This window comes from Heteronotia binoei, chromosome 6, assembly GCF_032191835.1.
Source record: "Heteronotia binoei isolate CCM8104 ecotype False Entrance Well chromosome 6, APGP_CSIRO_Hbin_v1, whole genome shotgun sequence".
Taxonomy (NCBI): Eukaryota; Metazoa; Chordata; class Lepidosauria; order Squamata; family Gekkonidae; genus Heteronotia; species Heteronotia binoei.
In genome coordinates this window covers 146,842,039-146,862,656 of record NC_083228.1, presented here as the reverse complement: position 1 = coordinate 146,862,656, position 20,618 = coordinate 146,842,039, and the positions used below count along the sequence as shown (strand labels likewise).

Below are 20,618 nucleotides of genomic sequence, written 5' to 3'. Positions count from 1 at the left end.
TGAGGCCTCGCTGCCAGGGAAGGACCATTTGCCAATCGGGTCTGCCTGGCATAACCTAAGTTTTGCATCAACTAAGGTGACCAGGAGAGATTCTCTTGAAACACGCAAAAGTATCAGCCGAGGGTGTGTGCCATCACATCTTCAGTTTTGGCAATGGGTGCATCACATCGTTGAATTCAACTATATCTGTGAACTGGCAGAAACACTTTAGGATCATCCAGTTTCTGCATATTTTACACACATTGATTCAATTTTGATTTGAAGCTAAAGTAATATATTTTAGCTGTGAAGTGTTTAGCACCGTGTTGTGAATTTATAACATCACAAAGTGTTTTATTTGTGATTGTTCAGCCTTATTTCATGTTTGTTTGCAAAATTAGGACCAGGCAGCCCTCTTTGCAGCCCCCAAACCAGAATTAAGAAGGAAAGCTGCCACTGAACGTGGGCCTTCCTAGCTTTCTTAAAGATTTGACCGTGCGTGAATTACTGAGGCCAATTACCTGCTTATGGAAGGGACTGTCACTCCACTGTAAGGGTAAAGAGAGCCCTCCCCCCTCCAATGCAGCCTGTGCTTGTAAGCATCAGTGCACCACTGGGAGGCTTGGCGGAAAAAAACAGAACAACCCTGTGAAGTAGGCCAGTCTGCATGTTCCCACACTCACTCATGGAGAGGAATTTTTAAAATAAAAATCTGCCCTTGCCAATCCTGTTCACCACATCAGCTAAGACTTTCCCAGTCCACTTCCTGCCTTGGAGGAAAGGAGACGGTGCTTTGAACTGCAGAGGGGAGACCAGGAAGCCCCAGACACAAAGACTTCCCTGGGAAGGACGCAGGAGGTCAGCTCCCGTTGCCTTCTGGCTCTTTTGGTCGAGTAATGAGGCGGCCTGGTAAATCTTATAAATAGGAATCACTTTGGGGGGTGGGGGAGAGAAATGCAATAGGGGAGGGGGCTCAGCAACAGAGAATCTGATTTGCCTGCAGAAGAGCCCCAGTCCAATCGCCAGTTTAAAAGGTCAGGTACATGCAAGAGAGTGGCTGCCAGTCAGAATGATGGGCACTCTTGAGAGATGAATGGTCCTTCAGCATAAGGCAGAGTGCCCCTTCCTATTTTCTTGCCCTAGAGGTCCATGACTCAGTGGTAGAGCATCTGCTGTCAAGATTCAATAACGAGTCGATATAGATACAAAGAAACTATTTTATTGATACTGAATACTCGCGGCCTAAGCCAAGGCTTGAAAAGACTAAAGACATACAGTAGATACATTGCATATAAGGAGTACTTCAAAGGCATTCCTAAGGGTAGAGGAATTGTGCAGGGGACATTCACACATAGATGTTACCAATACATTCTCATGTTGATTAGAGGCTTGCTGGCCTTGATGCTTTTCAGGCTCCTTCCTCTCCCCCGGGCCTGAGCTGAGAAGGTTCAGATACAACTTTTCACACATCACCATTTCAAAGCAGGGAGATTCTCTAAGGAGGGGAGGGGGGGGAACAGGGAAAGGTTTGCTAGCAGCATTTGGTTATACTTTGGTTCTACCCAGCATGCTCTTTGGTTGAGCCAGAGTTAAAGCCAGACTTGACATCTGCTGGTTCAATCTCTAGTTCAATCTCTGGCATCTCCAGATAAATGGACCAGGCAGTGGGTGATGTGAAAGACCTCGGCCTGAGACCCTGCAGAGCTGCTACTGGTCTGAGCAGACAACACTGACTGTGATGGACCCCAGAGCTGGGCGGCTGCCTGAGAGCACTGAGGACTAGCACCGTCTGGTGGCTGAAAGGAAAGCGAGGATGAGAGCGGGAGCTGTGGCTCAGGGGCAGAGCATCCGCTTGCCATGCAGAACGTCTCCTGTCCAACCTCCAGTTCAAAGTTCTGGGGAGTGAGTGATGTGAAGGACTCCTGAGGTCCTGCAGAGGCCCTGCCAGTCTGAGTGGACAATACTGGCCTGGATGGATGGGGGTGGGTGGGTTGGGTTTTGTTTAAGGCAGCTCCATAACTGGGTACCACAGGAAGCGAAGGGGGCTTCCCAGAATGCCTGGGGAAACAGCTGCCTCTCTAGGATTCTGGACACAAATGTTATGCTTGCTGGGCAGCCCAAAGTGCTGATGACTGCCCCCCCACACATGGGGGTTTCAAGGATTAATCCTTCCCTTTAGATAGATCCAAATAGGCAGCCATGTTGGTCTGAAGTAGTAGGGCAAAATAGGAGTCAATTGCACCTTTAAGACCAACCTAGTTTTATTCAGAATGTCAGCTTTTGTGTGCATGCACACTTCTTCAGATGAGGAATGAGGTGCAGTGAGCAGAGCCACACATAGCTGGTGGGGTTTGATGCCAAGTGGTACAAAGTTAAAAACTAATAGCGCAGGGGTGGCCAATGGTAGCTCTCCAGATGTTTTTTTGCCTACAACTCCCATCAGCCCCAGCCAGCATAGCTAATGGCTGGGGCTGATGGGAGTTCTAGGCAAAAAACATCTGGAGAGCTACCCTTGGCCACCCCTGCAATAGCAGAATAGTAAAATTAACAAATTCAGAAAACTTTGATCTGGGTTGCATTAGCATGGGAAACCATCAAACAGAACATGTCAGAATGTGAGAATGCCTGTTAATTATTCTATTGCTAATAAACCTGGGTCAAAAAGAAGGCATTTCTTTCCCAGAAGTCTTTGTACCACTTGGATCTTATATTTGTACCATTTTACATTCTAAACCACTGCCTACCAGATAATTTTACTATTCCGTCATTGGATCTTAAATCTGTACCACTTTGCATTCTGGGCCATTGCCTATCAGCTCTGCGTGGCTCTGCTGACTGTGTCGGATTCCTCCTCTGAGGAAGTGTGCTTAGAGCAAACGAAAGATTACCTTCTGAATAAAACTAAGTTGGTCTTAAAGGTGCCACTTGATTCCTAATTTGTTCTAATCCCTCCCTTGTTTGTAACAGGAAAAAACCTCCCGGTCGTCTGCCACAAGCTTCAAAAGACAGGGAGGCTGCAAGGCTGAAATCTCCCCACAAAAGGGGCAGGGTTATTTTGTTGTTGTTGTGCAATCCAAAACCACCCAGCCCCACCGGGAAGGCGCGTGGAAGAGCTGCAATCCCGGCAGAGCAGAGGCCGGACCCAGGGGGCGCTGGAGCCCCTTCCAAAGCACTGCTGCTCTGGAACGGAAGGGGAGGAAGGCGTGCATGCCCGGGCCCGGCCTTTGCAAAGGGGCCCCCCCGGAACGGAAAACGTGCAAGCTCTGCTGCCGGGCGTGGGGTGCTGCGCCGGTGGGGCAGGAGGGGCCGAAGGAGAGAGCAGCAGCCGGGCCTCCTGCGACCCACCCCCGGTTGCAAAGGCTGCAGCAGCTCCGAGGGCCGGAGAGGGGAAGGCGAGGCGGCCAGGTAGGGAAGGGGCCTTGCAGCACCCAAGGGAGACGGGGGGGGGGGGAGGGAGGAGGCGCCTGGAGCCCCCTGGATGCTGCTGCGGCCAAGAGCGTCGAGGGCCCCCCGGCCATTCCCCAGACTCCATTCCCTTCCTCCCGCACGTCTTCTGCTGCACCCCCCTCCCCGCCGCCCCCTTTCCCCGCACACCTGAACTGCCCGGGACCAGCTGAGAGCCAGTGGGGTGTCATGCGGTGAATGCAGGGACTCTGATCTGGGAGAGCCGGGTTCGATCCCCCCCTCCTCCAGGGAAGCCTTTATGGGCCTGGGTCCTTCTGACACTTCAGGCTTGAGGGGTCACCTCTCAGGTCCCCCCCTGGTGTGTGGGCAGGGGGCTTAGGAAGGTGAAAAGGGGGGCTATTCTGGGCCCTGCCTGGGTTGAACCCCAAACCAGAGTGATGGTTGGCAGCTATTTATGACCTGTTCCCACTGACCAGCAAACGTATTTCAAAGATGCAAGGACCAAACAGGGATAGCAAGCTCAGTTTACCTGGTCACCGTTTGTTTGGATTTTATTCCGAGGAGAATCATAGAGAAGCAAATATATGAGAATTGGAGATGGATATGTAAATGTATTTTCTTAACTATGGAATGTTGAGAGTAATTAACTGAGCCCCTGTAGTTATGTTATCATGATATCTGGTTCTGCAACTGCACTGAGAGTTTCCTTCAAGTTGTGACAAGAGCCACGAGGAGTTGGTTTTCAGCCTTCCCAAAAGACATGTTTACTGGAGATCTAACCAGGTGAACCCCACAGTTCAAAGGGGGACCCCCGTAGCATTTGAAAGAGGTGCTCTTGCCTAACCCTTCAGGTCTAATGAAGAGATACAGACGATGGTTACGGGGTCACCAGTCCCCCTGGTCCTTTTGGGGCTCCAGTTTCCCTTAAGAATCAGCCCCTTGGACAGACTGAACCCATGTGATGAGAGGCTAAGCTTGTAACGCCCGTTAGGAGCCAAACAGAGACCATTAACTTTCCCAGAGAACTCAGGAGGATCTCTAAAATAGTTTGCTATGTCACATAACAAACTTGTTTTAAACCATGTTTACAAACCACAAGAAGCACTTTAGTTCTGATCTAACAGGTTGATTCTCATTCGCTTTCCTTCTGATAATGTTCCTGTCTCTGTATCTCTTTACAGTCAAGTGACTAAAGGCACCTCTATTCAATCAGCGGTGACCCAAGAGAAGGGGATGGAGATGGAAGAGCAGGACCCAGAAGGAGCTGCAGCTGGCAAGACAGCAAGCAAAGGCCCCCCTCCCACCCAAGCTGGGGGTGGTGGTGAAGGCTGGGAAAGCCCCGTGCCAGAGACACCTTCTCAGGTCACAGAGATCTCAGAGGTGCATGGCCAACACTTCCGGCAGTTCCAGTACCGTGAGGCTGAGGGGCCCCGAGAGGTTTGCAGCCGGCTCCATCGACTCTGCAGCCACTGGCTGAAGCCAGAGAGGAACTCCAAGAAGCAGATGGTGGACCTGGTGATCCTGGAGAGGTTCCTAGCCCTCCTGCCCCAGGAAATGCAGCGCTGGGTCAGGGAATGTGGGCCGGAGACCAGTTCCCAGGCGGTGGCCTTGGCCGAAGGCTTCCTCCTGAGTCAGGCCGAGGAGAAGAGGCAGGCAGAGCAGGTGAGGGGTTTTCCTCCAGCTGTGTCCCATTCAAGCAATGATATCAGACCTCATCCTAAAGTTTCCCTGAGATATATTTGCCCAGGTGTTAATCATTCGAATGGGAGATTTAATAGCCTCCTTCAGCAGCCTCTTCTGCAGGGGTGGCCAACAGTAGCTCTCCAGATGTTTTTGCCTGCAATTCCCATCAGCCCCAGCCAGCATGACTGATGGCTGGGGTTGATTGGAGTTGTAGGCAAAAAACATCTGGAGAGCTACCGTTGGCTACCCTTGTACTAGAGAATTTCTTCTCACTCCAGACAACTCACCGGGTTTGAAGAGCACAGAGTCTGGGAGTGGGGCAGGATCCGTTGTTTGGTCTCTTCTCCGTTCCATCTCTTCCCCTTCTCACTCGCTGCTCTTTCAGATGTGGGGACCATCCTTGGAGAGAGAAGCTCCATTCCCTGAGGCAGAACGAGGTTCCTTGGAGGAAGGGCAGAGGGCCCAGGCCCAGGAGGGTGCCCAAGATGCCCTCTCTTGTGGTAAGGGATCCTTTTGCTTGTATATGACGGGTACCCCATGAATGTGATGGGTAGAGAGTTGAAGTCAGGAAAAGAATTCAGTACTTCACATAACACACAGCACAGAATGTCCACTGACTGTGATGGTTCTCAAAGGGGATTAGACAAATTGATAGAGGGCAATTCCTCACATTAATTAGAACATTCATGTCTCACCTTCCTTCCATAAGAGGAATTCAGGGTGGCTCAAAAAAGAAAAGCAAAGTTAGACAAACCTGGGCAGAGCTATTCAACTGGGGGAATTCAGGGCACTGAAAAACGGTTTGTAGGAGACGAATAATCATGGGAAAATTCAGCTTCTGTGCCTCTTCTTATAAGAGTACCTTGCAGGCCACTGTAGGAAACAGGGTGCTGCAGGAGGGATGATCGACTGTGGTTTCAAACCCCAGGAGATTTGGGGGAGGGTCTTGGGGTGAAGCTTGGCTCTGATACCACCCTAGATTCTCAAAAAGCACTCAAATGGATTTTGGGCTGAATGTGATGGTGACGTCTCATGTGACATCATTTCCACCCCCAGTCCAGACTGAAGGGCCCACTGCCAGCTGGCAGGAGAAGGGGATTCCTGGCCGTTTGGTCTGATCCAGCAGGGATGCTGCGACCTTTGGAACTTCAGAGTTCACAGGGCACATTTCAGGTCTCACAGAAGCCTGAAATATGTTGGCAGCTTTTATCACCCCCTGAGGCTCATGGGTACTTCTCTTCTGCCTCTCCCAGAATTTAGGAATAGTTTGTGTGGAGTGTACACAGGGCAAGGTTTCCAGCTTCTGGGAAGGGAGTGTGTGAAGCGAGGAACAAACTGAGTGTCCTGAGTCCACTTTTGGAGTGGACGGGATATAAATTGAAGGTAAATAAATAAACAAACATTCAAATGGAAGAGGAAGTCACAACAAACACCCTTCCTCCTTTCTTTTACTAACAGGCAGTGGAGAGATGCTGTTGAGTCATTCCAGTGGTGTGGAAACAGCTGCTTCACCTCCAGTCCAGGTAGGGGAACTGAGCAGGGGACAGCCTGGGTTCCCCCCTCATTTCTCAGGGGGGCTTTTGCTCCTGCAGTTTCTACAGTGGTCCAGGTGAGAGAGGCTCTGAATACCACTCCCTCGACCTTTGCCAAGACATACATCCTGTTCCATCCCAGACTGCTCCCTTCCAGGGTGCAGTCTCTGCCTGGCATCATCTCTGATGAGGGAATCTGCTTTTTCTTCCAGTGCCCTTTTTCCTTTGAGGAGGTGTCTGTCTGTTTCACCCCAGCAGAATGGGACCTGCTGGATCCAAACCAGAAAACTCTCTACAGGGAAGTCATGCGGGAGAACTATTGGAGCGTCATCTCTCTGGGTAAGGAGGATCTCCCACAAGTGCCAAAGGTGTGAATTGCTCCCCCTGGGATGATGCATGAATCAAAGTATTGAACAGGAATGCATCGTTCTGAGGCCTCTCCAGGTACTTGCCGAGGGGCAACTGAGGCCAGTGTTGTGGCCATCACCCGAGCCAGAGGAGGTGTCCTGGCCAGAGGCAAAGGTGGGGATGAGAGACTGTCATGTAGCAGGCGCAAGCCAGACATGTTCAGGGGCTCACACAAATTCCAGAGTTCAGCCTCAGAAGTCCGCAAACCGAAAGTGCACAAGCCAAAGGGTCATTACCAGAAGGGGTAAACCAGAGAGTGTAGCCCAGAGGTTCAAGGATCATGCACAAGCCAGAGAGTCACAGAGATGAAGTCAAAGTCCTAGGTCATACAAAGAAAGCAGGCTTACGAGTTGTGGTCACAAGAGGATGACTTGTTGCTTCCACAATATCCAGGCTCCCACCAATTCGACCGTTGAACAACTTTTGCTGTAAAAAGGTTTCCCCTAATATCCAGCAGGTATGTTCCCACCCTTATTTTAATCCTGTTATTATGAGTCTTCTCCTCTGCTGCCAACGGAAACTGCTCCCCACCTTCCTCTAAGTGACAGCCCTTGAAATACTTCAAGAGAGCAATCATGTCCCCCCTCAACCTCCTCTTCTCCAGACTGAAGATTCCCAAGTCCCTCAGACTTTCTTAATCACGCGACCCTCCCCTGCTGCATGAGGGCTGGGTGGTGGCTGTGGATCAGCTGGTGGAGGTGCGTCTTGGTCAGCCTGCAGCTCCTCAGCCTGTTTTCTGCTTCTGCTGACTCAGAGCCAGCCATGCGTGACTCCCCTTCTCCTGAGGAGTCCTCCTCCCCTGAGGATTTCATGCTGAGCTCAGGCTGGCCCAGAGCTGGGATGCTCAGAAAGACCCTGGAAGGGGCTAGATCTGGATTTCTCTTTTACTAACATATATAACAAACCCTTCCCCCTGGATGGGATTACAAAAATCCACTTTAAGTGATCCTGTCAAGAACTCAAGGCTGGGTCCCCCTGGGTCACTAGTTTTTGTACCTGAACCAGTTCATCGGGTTCACAGGGAGAATGCACACATGTAATGCAGGCCCTTCTAAAACAGAAAGATTTACGAGGGATGTAAAACCAAGACACCACTAAAAAGTGCAGATTCTACAGCTTAGCAAGAGAAAACCATTAAAAGTTCACTGTTCTATTTTATACATGAAATACCTGACGGTAGAGAGTACCTCTTTTTGCAGCGTAAGAGTCTGGCTGTCATCGGCTTCCTTCTCCCTCTCTCTTGCTTCCTTCTGCATCACAGTTTGCTTTGCAAGGCTTGCTCAATAGCTGTCAGAACTTAAGAACTCCAGGCAGATCCCATACTTAGTTTCCAAGCTAGGATTTTATTAGAGAGAACTAAGAACTGTTAGATACAAGGTACAAGATAACAGTGATGGCGAGAGCCAGCACTGGCCCAGTTTTATATAGTAAAACAAACAACCCACAAAGCTTTAATTCACACCGTTACAGGCACATCTGTCTTCCCACCAGTGCTATCAGCAAAGACGTTGCCTCCTTACTCTGAAGGCCACACGATTCGGCTTCAAAGGGTGTCAGTGTGAGAAAGTACAGAGATACAACATTATTCAGTCTACAGCCCCCAAATACTTTGGATACCATCGGGGCAGGGTTAACTACTACTCAGGCACTTCAGGTTAAGAAAGGTTACAACATGGGGTCGGTCTGGTTCAACGCTCAGGTCCACTCTATGCATACTTGCCAACCATCAATTATACTGGTTCTACATTAAGCTAGCAATAATAAAGTTACAAGTTCTGACATACTGCCCCCCCTAAGCGCCCTCCCCCGGGGGGTGGCGGCTTGGGCTTGTGCGGGTACAGCAGGTGAAACTTTTTTAACAATTGCGGCGCAGCTACGTTCTGAGACTCGACCCATTCATCACAGCTCGGGGGGAAGTGCTTCCACCTGATTAAGTAATACAGTTTCCCCCGTTTGACTTTGGAGTCCAGGATTTCGTGGACTTCATGGTGACTCTGACCCCTCACTGTCGTCGGAGGGGGCGGCGGAGCCCTGGGATGGAAGGACGTGGCACCAGGGTCTTTCCGGAGTAAGCTGCAATGAAAAACAGGATGGATTTTGCTTAGAGACTTGGGCAGCTCGAGTTCTGCAGTCACCTTATTGATTACTCGTTTGATCCTAAAAGGTCCAAGAAACTTCAACGCAAGTTTGCGGCAGGGCTGCGGAAGGGGGAGGTTTTTTGTGGACAAAAAGACAGTGTCTCCCACTCTCAATTCCCATTCAGGAGAGTGTTTTTTATCAAACTGTTTTTTGTAAGCCTTTTTCGCTTCCTCCAGGTTCTCCTGAATTCCCTTCCAGCTCTCCCGAAGGCCTTCCCACCATTGTTGGCACGATGTGGGTTCTGAGGGGGTGGCAGGGAGGGGAAGCGTTGGGAAAGGCTTGCCCTCATAGCCATTTATGATTTGGAAAGGAGAGGTTTTCGTAGAGCTGTGAAGGCTGTTGTTGTAGCCGTATTCAGCGAATGGGAGTAGGTCCACCCAGTTGGACTGTTGGAAGTTAATGAAACAGCGGAGGTACTGTTCTAGAAGGCTATTAACCCTCTCCGTCTGTCCGTCCGACTGGGGGTGGTAGGCTGAGCTGAGGCCCTGCTCAATACCCGCAAGTTTGCAAAACTCCCGCCAGAAGTTGGCAACGAACTGCGTCCCGCGGTCGCTAATGACCTTGTCTGGGAACGAGTGTAGGCGTACAATGTGTGTAAAGAAAAGTTGGGCAAGTTTTTTAGCCGTGGGGAGCTGCTTGCAGGGGATGAAGTGGGCTTGTTTGGAGAATGTATCGACCACTACCAAAACAACAGTTTTGCCCTGCGACGGCGGGAGCTCCACAATGAAATCCATAGACACTACCGACCAAGGCCGGGTGGCTGTTGGGAGGGGCACTAGGTGGCCGGGAGGTTTACCCCCTCTTCGTTTAGCCATCAGACAGGTGGGACATGAGAGGACGAATTCGGAGACGTCTCTTTTGAGCCTAGGCCACCAAAACTGTCGGGTAAGGAGGTTGAGGGTTTTGACATAGCCGAAATGGCCCGCCAGGCGGCTGGAATGACAATGCTCTAAAATCTGCTTGCGGAGGGAGGAGGGCACATAGATCTTTTCGTTGTGCAACAGGAGGCCGTCCTCGCTTTTACGGAGGTTCGGTGGTTGATCTGCTTCCCGAGCAGTCTCCGCAACTAACTGAGACAAGAGGTCTGGCTCCGGGGGGCCGATCCTCTTCCCGGAGCGGGTGGTGACCCCCCCCGCGATGGCCGAAGGGGGGATAAGGGAGTCCACCACCTCCTCGCGGAGGCTCTCGTGCTGTGGCAGGCGGGAGAGGGCGTCCGCCAAGAAATTCTTGGTACCTGGGATGTGTTTCAGTACGAAGTCGAATTTGGCGAAAAACCCAGCCCACCGGATTTGTTTTGCAGTCATTTTGCGGCGCCCGGTTAATGCCTCGAGATTTTTGTGGTCAGTCCAGATTTCAAATGGGACTCTGGCCCCTTCAAGCCAGGAGCGCCAGGTTTTCAAGGCAAACATGACTGCAAAAGCCTCCTTGTCCCACACTGACCAATTTTTCTGCTCGTTCGAGAACTTTCGTGAAATGTAGGCGCAGGGGCGCAGAACCCCGTTGTCCCCCCTTTGCATTAATATGGCTCCGACGGCGGCGTCGGAAGCATCACATTGAACCACGAAAGGTTTTAACTCGTCAGGGTGGGCCAACACGGGCTCCGAGGTGAAGAGGCGTTTCAATTCTGTAAAGGCTTTTTGACACTCGGGCGTCCACGTTAGGCGCGCGCCCGGCTTTTTTGCCTCTGCCCCCTTCCCCTTTGTTTTAAGGAGCTCCGTAAGGGGTAACATGATGGTGGCGAACCCCTTTATGAAGTCGCGGTAAAAATTTGCGAACCCGAGAAAACTTTGGAGCTGTTTGCGGGTTCGTGGGGGCTCCCAGTCTAGCACCGCTTGAACCTTTGCTGGGTCCATTGACAACCCTTCCCCCGATACTCGGAAGCCTAGATAGTCTAGTTCAGTCTTGTGAAATTCACATTTTGATAGTTTGGCATACAACTTGTGCTTGCACAGGGTGCTCAACACTTTTCTGACTAGTGGTACATGTGACTTGAGATCTGGCGAATAGATAATGATGTCATCAAGGTACACCACCACCCCCTTAAACAGGAACTCTCGCAGAACCTCGTTGATAAAGTTCATGAATACCCCAGGGGCCCCCTGTAGCCCGAAAGGCATAACCAAGTACTCAAATTGTCCTAGCGGGGTATTGAACGCGGTCTTCCACTCGTCCCCCTCCCTGATGCGGACTCGGAAGTACGCGTCTCGGAGGTCGAGTTTTGTGAATATTTTCCCTGTGGCCACAGTGTTCAATAGGTCCTTAATCAATGGGATCGGGTAGGCATTAGACATCGAAATCCCGTTTATCGAGCGAAAATCTGTGCAAAGTCTAAGCGACCCATCCTTTTTCTTTCTGAAGAGGACGGGGGCGGCATGGGGGGCTGTTGCCGGTCGTATGAACCCCCGCTTCAGGTTTTTGTCCAAAAATTTGCGGAGTTCCGCTTTCTCCGCCCAACCCATGGAGTACAGTTTCGCTTTTGGCAGTTGCTGCCCCGGGATCAGTTCGATTGCACAGTCCGTGGGGCGGTGAGGTGGTAACTCATCCGCCTCCTTCTCACTAAAGGCCAGTTTTAAGTCCCGGTATTCTTTGGGGATCGAGGCGACCTCCTCGAGGGTGAGGCAGGCTCGCTCATTCCGGGGAGGCGGATGCGGCCCCCATTCGGGGCGCCAATGGTGGTGTTCGCACCTCCAGTCCGGGAATCGGACGATCTGCTCCTCCCACCTTATGTCTGGCTGGTGGCGGGCGAGCCAACCCGAGCCCATCACCACATCAAACGAGCAAGAGGGGGCAATTACAAAAGTTTCGATCCCCCAATGCTCTTCGGTCCCAACGGGGACCGCCTGCGTTTCTAGCTTACATGGCTCTCCCCTCATGGGCCCCCCGTCCATCTGCTGGAAAAGCATGGGTAGCGGGAGGGGGGACGTGGCTAATCCAAGCGCCTCTACTAGGCGGGGGGTGATTAAGTCCCGGTTGCACCCCGAGTCGATTAGTGCTCGGGCATGCATGAACCGTTTTAGGTTCGGGTTGAGAAGGGTTACGGCCATAAACAATAAACCCCCAGTGGCTCTCACCGTGAGGAGTGCCGGCTGTTGCTGGACCTGCTTCGCGGCACCCATTAAAGCAGGTCGTTGTCGTTTCCCGCCGACTCGGTGTCGTCCGACTCCCCGGTCGATTCTTCCACGGTTTCTGGTTCGGCGGTAAAATCCTCGTCAGTCGCCAAGGTGGTGGCGACGGAGCCCCGTCCGGGCTCTTTCGGCCGATTACTCTTTTTCTTCTTGGGCCCCGATGCGGTTGGCCTGGCTGTCGGCGGGGTGGACCCCGCTTTGGCTGGGCAGTTGGAGGCGAGGTGGTCCGGGTCGCCGCACCGGTAACACTTTCGGGCAGTGGTGGGGGTCGAGGTTGTCGGGGCCCGCCGCCCCTCCGCCTTGGTAGGTGTGGATTTCAACCCCTTCTTCGCCAGTTGCTGTCGGCGAAGCCCCACGTGCTGGATGTTGGTCTCGACCTCTCCGGCTAGCTGGATCCACCCGACCAAGGTGTCGGGTCGCCCGTGGCTGTAGCAGCGGTCGAGGACGTTCGGGTTCAGCCCGTTACAAAAAGCAGTATATTTCATAATCTCGTTCCACCCTCTCACTGCCGCGCAGTAGCCCAGGAACTCCGTGGCATACTCGCGAATGGATCGGTTGCCTTGCTCGATACGCTGGAGGGCTGCGATGGCTTTCTCCTCGCGGAGCGGGTCGCCGTACTGGCGGAGCATGGCGTGCAGGAACCCCGCTACGGTTGCCAGCTCGGGCTTCCTCGCGGTGAACAGCCCGACGTACCATTTGCGGGCTGGACCTCTCAGTCGGGACGCAATGTGGTACACTCGGCTGGCTTCGGTCGGGTAGTCCGCACCCCAGTGGGTAAAGAACGTGTCGCACTGTATGGTGAAGTACTCCACGTCCTCTGGGCTCCCGTCGAATGTAATTTTCAGCTCTCTCCCCCCCCCTGCGACCGGGGGTGCCGCGGGTTGGGGCACCGGCGCCGGCAGGGCCGGTAGGGCTGGTGCAGCTGGGGCCGGCGGCGCTGGCGGTGCGGGCACGGGGACCGCCGGGGGCGCCGGAACTGGCGGCGCCGGAGGCGCTGGGACCGGCGGCGCGGGGGCCCCCGGGGCCGGAGGCGCCACTGGTTGTGGGGCCGGTGGGGCTGGAGCGGGCACCACCGGCGGCGCGGGAGCCAGCGGGGCCGGTGGAGCCACGGGCGGTTGCCCCAGCGGCAGCCCTCCCACGGGGATCCCCAGGACCGCCGTCTGCAAGGTGCGGAGCTGGTCGTAGATCGCGCCTAGGTTCTGTTGCATCTCCTCGGCCATCATAACTCGGGAGGCGTGTACGTCGTTGTGAATTTCCCGTACATTGTCGAACAGGTCGTTGCGGAGGCTCCGGACCGGGTCGTCCCCGCCTCGCGGTTCTGGACCTTCGCCCTGGTCGTCGTCTCCGTCTCCGCTTGCCCCGTCGCCCAGCATACTTCTGTACCGCTGTTCCGCCGCGTCGATCGCCGCCGTGGACTTCCGCGGGCTCCAGGATCGGGGTGCGGCGAACGCGTCCACCGAGAAAGGTGCGGGCACCTTAATCTTGCGCCTCACCCCCGTCACCTTCGGGTCGAGCGGCGGGTCCTCCGTTGGAGTGGTGGGCTCTCCGTTGTCTGGAACCTTTGCAGCCATCGGGCCGGGTTTCCAGTTCAGATAAGCTCCGAAACAATGGGATCACTGTTATAATGTCAGAACTTAAGAACTCCAGGCAGATCCCATACTTAGTTTCCAAGCTAGGATTTTATTAGAGAGAACTAAGAACTGTTAGATACAAGGTACAAGATAACAGTGATGGCGAGAGCCAGCACTGGCCCAGTTTTATATAGTAAAACAAACAACCCACAAAGCTTTAATTCACACCGTTACAGGCACATCTGTCTTCCCACCAGTGCTATCAGCAAAGACGTTGCCTCCTTACTCTGAAGGCCACACGATTCGGCTTCAAAGGGTGTCAGTGTGAGAAAGTACAGAGATACAACATTATTCAGTCTACAGCCCCCAAATACTTTGGATACCATCGGGGCAGGGTTAACTACTACTCAGGCACTTCAGGTTAAGAAAGGTTACAACATGGGGTCGGTCTGGTTCAACGCTCAGGTCCACTCTATGCATACTTGCCAACCATCAATTATACTGGTTCTACATTAAGCTAGCAATAATAAAGTTACAAGTTCTGACAATAGCACAGGAGCTACAGAGCAAAGTCTCTATTTTCTCCACTGGCTGAGGCTCCTCCCTTGGGGAGGAGAGAGAGCTTGCTTTGCCAGGATCTCTCAATTGCACAGCTATAATAGGAGAAACATCAGGGTGAAACTATAAACACTATTCTATCAAAATATTTATTACAAGCAAATAATGGGGTGATGAGAAGAACTTTGTGGCCTCTACTTCTAAGTAGCCTAGCTTCTAAGCAGTTTATAATGAGAAATATAAGTGCGCACCCAGGTACTTTAATATTCCAAAGCCTCTACCTTTAAAAAGACTGCAATGAAATACACAAGAGTGCGCGCAGGCACTTTAAGATAACCTCTTTTTCCAACCTGCACTTAAATGAATCCAAACAGTCTTCAGTAGAATAAATCAGAGTGCACTCAGGCACTTTTAGAGTGCACGCAGGCACTTTTTAAAGCTTATATTTCTCATTATAGACCAGGGGTGTCAAACATGCTGCCGGGGGTGGGGCAAATCAGACCCCCGGGGGGCTCCTATCAGGCCTCTGAGCAACTGGCTGTCATCTGCTTCCTTCTCCCTCTCTCATTTCCTTCTGCAAAACAGCTTGCTTTGCAAGGCTTGCTCAATTGCACAGGAGCTCCAGAGCAAAACCTGTTTTATCAATTGGCTGAGGCTCCTCCCTTGGGGAGGAAGGGGAAGGAAGCAGAGCTTGCTTTGTCAGACTCTCAATCGCACGGCAGAGCTATTGAGCAAAGCCTCTCTTCTATTGGCTGAATCTCCTCCCCCTCCTGTCCCCTGGGGAAGGAAGGAAAGAGCCAGAGCTTCCTTTGCCCAGTTCGTTCCCTGAATCACATGGGAGAGATAGAAAAAAAGTACTTTTAGGACCAATAAGTGCTAATGTTTTAAGAGTGTTAAAAAATCTTTAACTGTGTTTGTCTGTGTCCTTTATAACATTTATATCTCTGCTACCTAATCTTAAATAGGTACACACACGGCTTGGTCCAACATAGCTCGGCCCAGCAAGGTGTCATTTATGTCAGATCCAGCCCTCATAACAAATGAGTTCGACATCCCTGGCCTAAATTATTCTACAAAAAAAATCGTTTGGTACAATCATGCAGTCCACTGGGTCAGGAAGGAGTGAGGCCTTCTGGGGACTGGGATTTGGAGAGTTAGGAACTCCTTCTGAGCAAGACCTCTATAATAAGCTTTTCGTCCTCCAGTGTGCTATATCAGAATGTGCAAATAGGTTTCTCTGTTTCACTCAGCATTCTAGCACCGCTGGCTGGGGGAGAATCCAGTTCTGTATTCACAGGGCCCCTCCCTTCCAACTACAGGAGTTTGATCTCAAAGCTTTCTTTCCCGTGCTGCTGTGCGAAACAGCAGCGTGTTCATTGTTGCAGTGAGTCTTCTGGGAAAAGCCCTTTGATTGGCTCTGGAAATTCTTGGTCCTTTCTTATAATACCCCAGGCTTTTGCCTTAATCCCGTGGGGGGTGGTCTCCTGGATTGCCTCAAGGGGCACTGCTGAATGACTCTCCGCCTCTCCTGGGATAGCCATCCAGCCAGCCAGCAGAGAAAAGGATCTGGATTGACCTGTAAGTCAGTCTGAGGGCACTAGAAGTGCTGGTTTACACTGTCTGCTTTGTTATTTTATAAGTCACTTCTTATTCTTTTCAGTAGCCAAGCACCATCTTGTTTGGTGTAGTGGTTATAGGGTTGTCAAGTCCAATTCAAGAAATATCTGGGGACTTTGGGGGTGGAGCCAGGAGACTTTGGGGGTGGAGCCAGGAGACATTGGGGCGGAGCCAAGAACAAGGGTGTGACAAGCATAATTGAACTCCAAGAGAGTTCTGGCCATCACATTTAAAGGGGCAGCACACTTTTTAAAATGTCTTCCTTCTATAGGAAATAACAAAGAATAGGGGCACCTTCTTTTGGGGCTCATAGAATTGGACCCCCTGGTCCAATCGTTTTGAAACTTGGAGGGTACTTTGGGGAGAGGCACTAGATACTATATTGAAAATTTGGTGCCTCTACCTCAAAAAACAGCTCCCCAAGAGCCCCCAAAACCTCCAGATTAATTCCCCATTATACCCTATGAGAATTGATCTCCACATAGGGAATAATGAAGACGTTTCTCTCTCCTCCTCCCTCCCCCCCCCCTTTCTGGCAACTGAAGCGAGGGACTGGCCTTTCTACTCACGAGTTGCTGCCAGCTTCTTTACAGCAGCAGTCACACCATCCCAAAGTGGAGCCTTGCAATCAAGCCTCCGGAGGTGCAAAGGCACATGGTCCTTTGCAGGCGGGGCTTCTCTCCTCCCCCCCCCCCCGCCAGCTGTCTGGGCGCGGGAAGCAGCTTGCGAAAAGGAAGAACGGCTGCTGCAACGGGGCTGGGTGGGAAGGGAAGGGAGGAGGAGAAGCATCGGGCATTGGAGTCCGTCAAGACCCGCCTGCGTTCGGCAGCCACCTCCACCCGCTCGCTGGCGAGCCAGCCTCCCTTCTCAAGATTCCCTTGCCAGGCTCAGCACCTCCTCCCCGGACGACGCAAATGCTCCTTGGCGCCATTCCCCCCTCCTCCCCCCGCTTCCAGAGTTTTGGAAAGCGGGAAAAGAGGCTGAAAATCCAGTATTCTCCCGCCAGGGCGGGAGGCTTGGGAAGCCTAAGTGGTTAAGTGTGCAGACTTTTATCTGGGAGAACCGGGTTTGATTCCCCACTCCTCCACTTGCAGCTGCTGGAATGGCCTTGGGTCAGCCATAGCTCTGCCTGAGGTTGTCCTTGACAGGGCAGCTGCTGTGAGAGCCCTCTCCAGCCCCACCCACCTCACAGGGTGTCTGTTGTGGGGGAGGAAGGTAAAGGAGATTGTGAGCTGCTCTGAGTCTCTGATTCAGAGAGAAGGGTGGGTATAAATCGGCAATTCTTCTTCATCATCTTCAATAAATCTTTCTGTTGTCGAAACCCTGTGTGGCTTCTGACCATTAGAGTGGTTCCTCTGTGGAACAGGCTTTCTTGGGAGGTGGTGGCTCTCCTTCCTTGGAGGTTTTTAAACAGAGACTAGATGGCCATCTGACAACGATGAAGACCCTATGAATTTGGGGTAGATATTTGTGGGTTTCCTGCGTTGTACAGGGGGTCCCTAGAGGTCCCTTTCAACTCTATGATTATATGCTCCCTCTACAGCCACATAGATGTTTTCGGACCTTACTTGCTCTCCTAGGTGTTAAAGTGATCTCTCTATTTATTCCAGCAAAGGAAGATCAGAGAAATGAAGAGGTTAAGGAACTTGAGCAGCAGTTGCCAGATCAAGTTCAAGATTTGGAAGAAAATAGAAATCAAGGCAAACCTAAGAGAAAGGAATGCAGCCATATGGTTGAGAAGAGAGAAGAACAAAAGTTTAATGTACGTTTTCCAAAGCAGAGAATAATTAAGGCACATACATTCACTCAGTGTAGCAAATACATAAAAAATAGATCACAGCTCCTTGTGCACCAAAAAGTACACAGAGGCAAGAAACCTTTTGAATGTTCAGAGTGTGGGAAAAGATTCAGTCATAGAGGCCATCTTCACAGCCATCTAAGAACCCACACAGGAGAGAAACCTTTTGAATGTTTGGAGTGTGGAAAGAGATTCAGTCTTAGTGGTACTCTAAAACTGCATCAGACAACCCACACAGGGGAGAAATTTTTTGCATGTTCAGAGTGTGGGAAGAGATTCAGTAATAGTGGCAATCTAAAACGGCATCAGAGAACCCACACAGGGGAGAAACCTTTTGAATGCTCAGAGTGTGGGAAGAGATTCAGTCAGAATGGCCATCTTCAACAGCATCAGAGAATCCACACAGGGGAGAAACCTTTTGAATGCTCAGAGTGTGGAAAGAGATTCAGTCACAGTGGTGATCTTCGAAAGCATCAGAGAACCCATACAGGGGAGAAACCTTTTGAATGCTCAGAGTGTGGAAAGAGATTCAGCCACTGTTACCATCTTCAGCTGCATCAGAGAATCCACACAGGGGAGAAACCTTTTGAATGTTCAGAGTGTGGGAAGAGATTTGGTCAGAGTGGCCATCTTCAGTGGCATCAGAGAACTCACACAGGGGAGAAACCTTTTGAATGTTCAGAGTGTGGGAAGAGTTTCAGTCGAAGTGGCACTCTAAAACTGCATCAGAGAACCCACACAGGGGAGAAACCTTTTGAATGCTTAGAGTGTGGAAAGAGATTCAGTTGGAGTGGCACTCTTAATCGGCATCAAAGAACCCACACAGGGGAGAAACCTTTTGAATGTGCAGAGTGTGGGAAGAGTTTCAGTGACAGTGGCACTCTAAAACTGCATCAGAGAACCCACACAGGGGAGAAACCTTTTGAATGCTCAGTGTGTGGAAAGAGATTCAGTTGGAGTGGCCATCTTCAGCGGCATCAGAGAACCCACACGGGAGAATTCTTTAGAATGCTCAGAGTGTGGAAAGAGATTCAGTCACAATGGCACTCTAAAGCTGCATCAGAGAACCCACGTGGGGGAGAACCTTTTGAATGCTCAAAGTGTGGGAAGAGATACAGTGAGAGTGGCACTCTAAAACGACATCAGAGAACCCACACAGGGGAGAAACCTTTTGAATAGTCAGAGTGTGGAAAGAGATTCAGCCACTGTGGCCATCTTCAACTGCACCAGAGAACCCACACGGGAGAAACCTTTTGAATGTTCAAAGTAAGAGATTCTGTCAGAGTAGCACTCTTCAGTTGCACCAGACAATCCACACAGTGGGAAAACTTCTTTGAATGCTCAGAAAATGGAAAGAGATTCAGTTGGCATGGATATCTTTGACAGCATCTAAGAATCTACACGAGAAACTGTGTAATGGCTTAGCCCATCGGAAGAGCTCTTTTAGAAAGCTTGAATGTACACAGAAATTTTATGCTAAACAGGGAAGAAATGTTAAAAATGCTCAGACTATGGCAGAAACATTAGCCATGTTTGCAGTCCTCAAACACATCCCACTATCCCACATGCTGTTAAAGGGACAGCACACTTCCCCTCCAGGCAGTTGGCAACCCTAGATTAAGTGTTTATGAATCAGAAAACTGCTAAGGAAAAGTCAGAGCTCATTAAAGATGTTATCAGAGTTTGTGAGTTCAGAAACTCCAGTTGGGACAAAATGCCACAGCTCAGCTATTATGGGAGCTGGATGGGGCATGTATTGGATTCCCATTCTACAGCCTCTCCACTGGCTACCCATAAGTTATTGGGCTCAATTTAAAGTGTTGACTTACCCAGAAAGCCCTTCATGGCCCTGGACACTTGTATTTGCCAGACTGCCTCTCCCCCTCTGTGCCCCCACAACAGCTCTGCTCCTCTGGGTGAGGTCTTCCGCAGGTGCCAGCCCTGGAAATGGGCAAAATCAACATCCAGCCATACACCTGTTAGGGAACGACTTTTATTTTACTTTTTTATTTTGGTGAATTTATATTCCGCCCTTTCCCAGATGGGCTCAGGGCGGATTACATTCAGATAAAACCAAGCAAATACAGTACAATAAAACCAGTAAAATACAGTTAAAACAGCAATACAACATAGTACAGTATAACAAAGGTGGGCGAGCTCATAGTGCAAGTTAGAGTGTAATCAGTGGTCCAAATGCAATAGTTCAAATAACAGATCACTGTGGGGGAGGATAGCTGATGGTATACAAAGTAAAGCAAAAGGCATTCACCTGCCTCAACCAAATGCCTGTGGAACAGCTTCGTCTTACAGGCCCTGCAGAAAGGTAACATAAGCATAAGAGAAGCCATGTTGGATCAGGTCAATGACCCATCCAGTACAACACTCCGTGTCACACAGTGGCCAAATATATATATACACACACATATATACACACTGTGGCTAATAGCCACTGATGGACCTCTGCTCCATATTTTTATCTCACCCCCTCTTGAAGCTGGCTATGCTTGTAGCTGCCACCACCTCCTGTGGCAGTGAATTCCACATGTTAAGCACCCTTTGGGTGAAGAAGTACTTCCTTTAATCCATTTTAACCCGATTGCTCAGCAATTTCATTGAATGCACACGAGTTCTTGTATTGTGAGAAAGGGAGAAAAGGACTTCTTTCTCTACCTTAATCCCATGCATAATCTTGTAAACCTCTATCATGTCACCTCCACAGTCGACATTTCTCCAAGCTAAGGAAATCCGGTAGGGCCCGTATCTCCACAGGGAGCTGATTCCACCAGGATGAGGCCAGGGCCCT

The 20,618-nt window shown here is 51.0% G+C and overlaps 1 pseudogene; it reads left to right on the top strand.

Moving 5' to 3' along the window:
• The window catches only part of LOC132574411 (zinc finger protein 658B-like), a 38,321-nt pseudogene extending 18,823 nt beyond the window's left edge, over positions 1 to 19,498 (top strand).
• Positions 19,499 to 20,618: the final 1,120 nt, after the last annotated feature.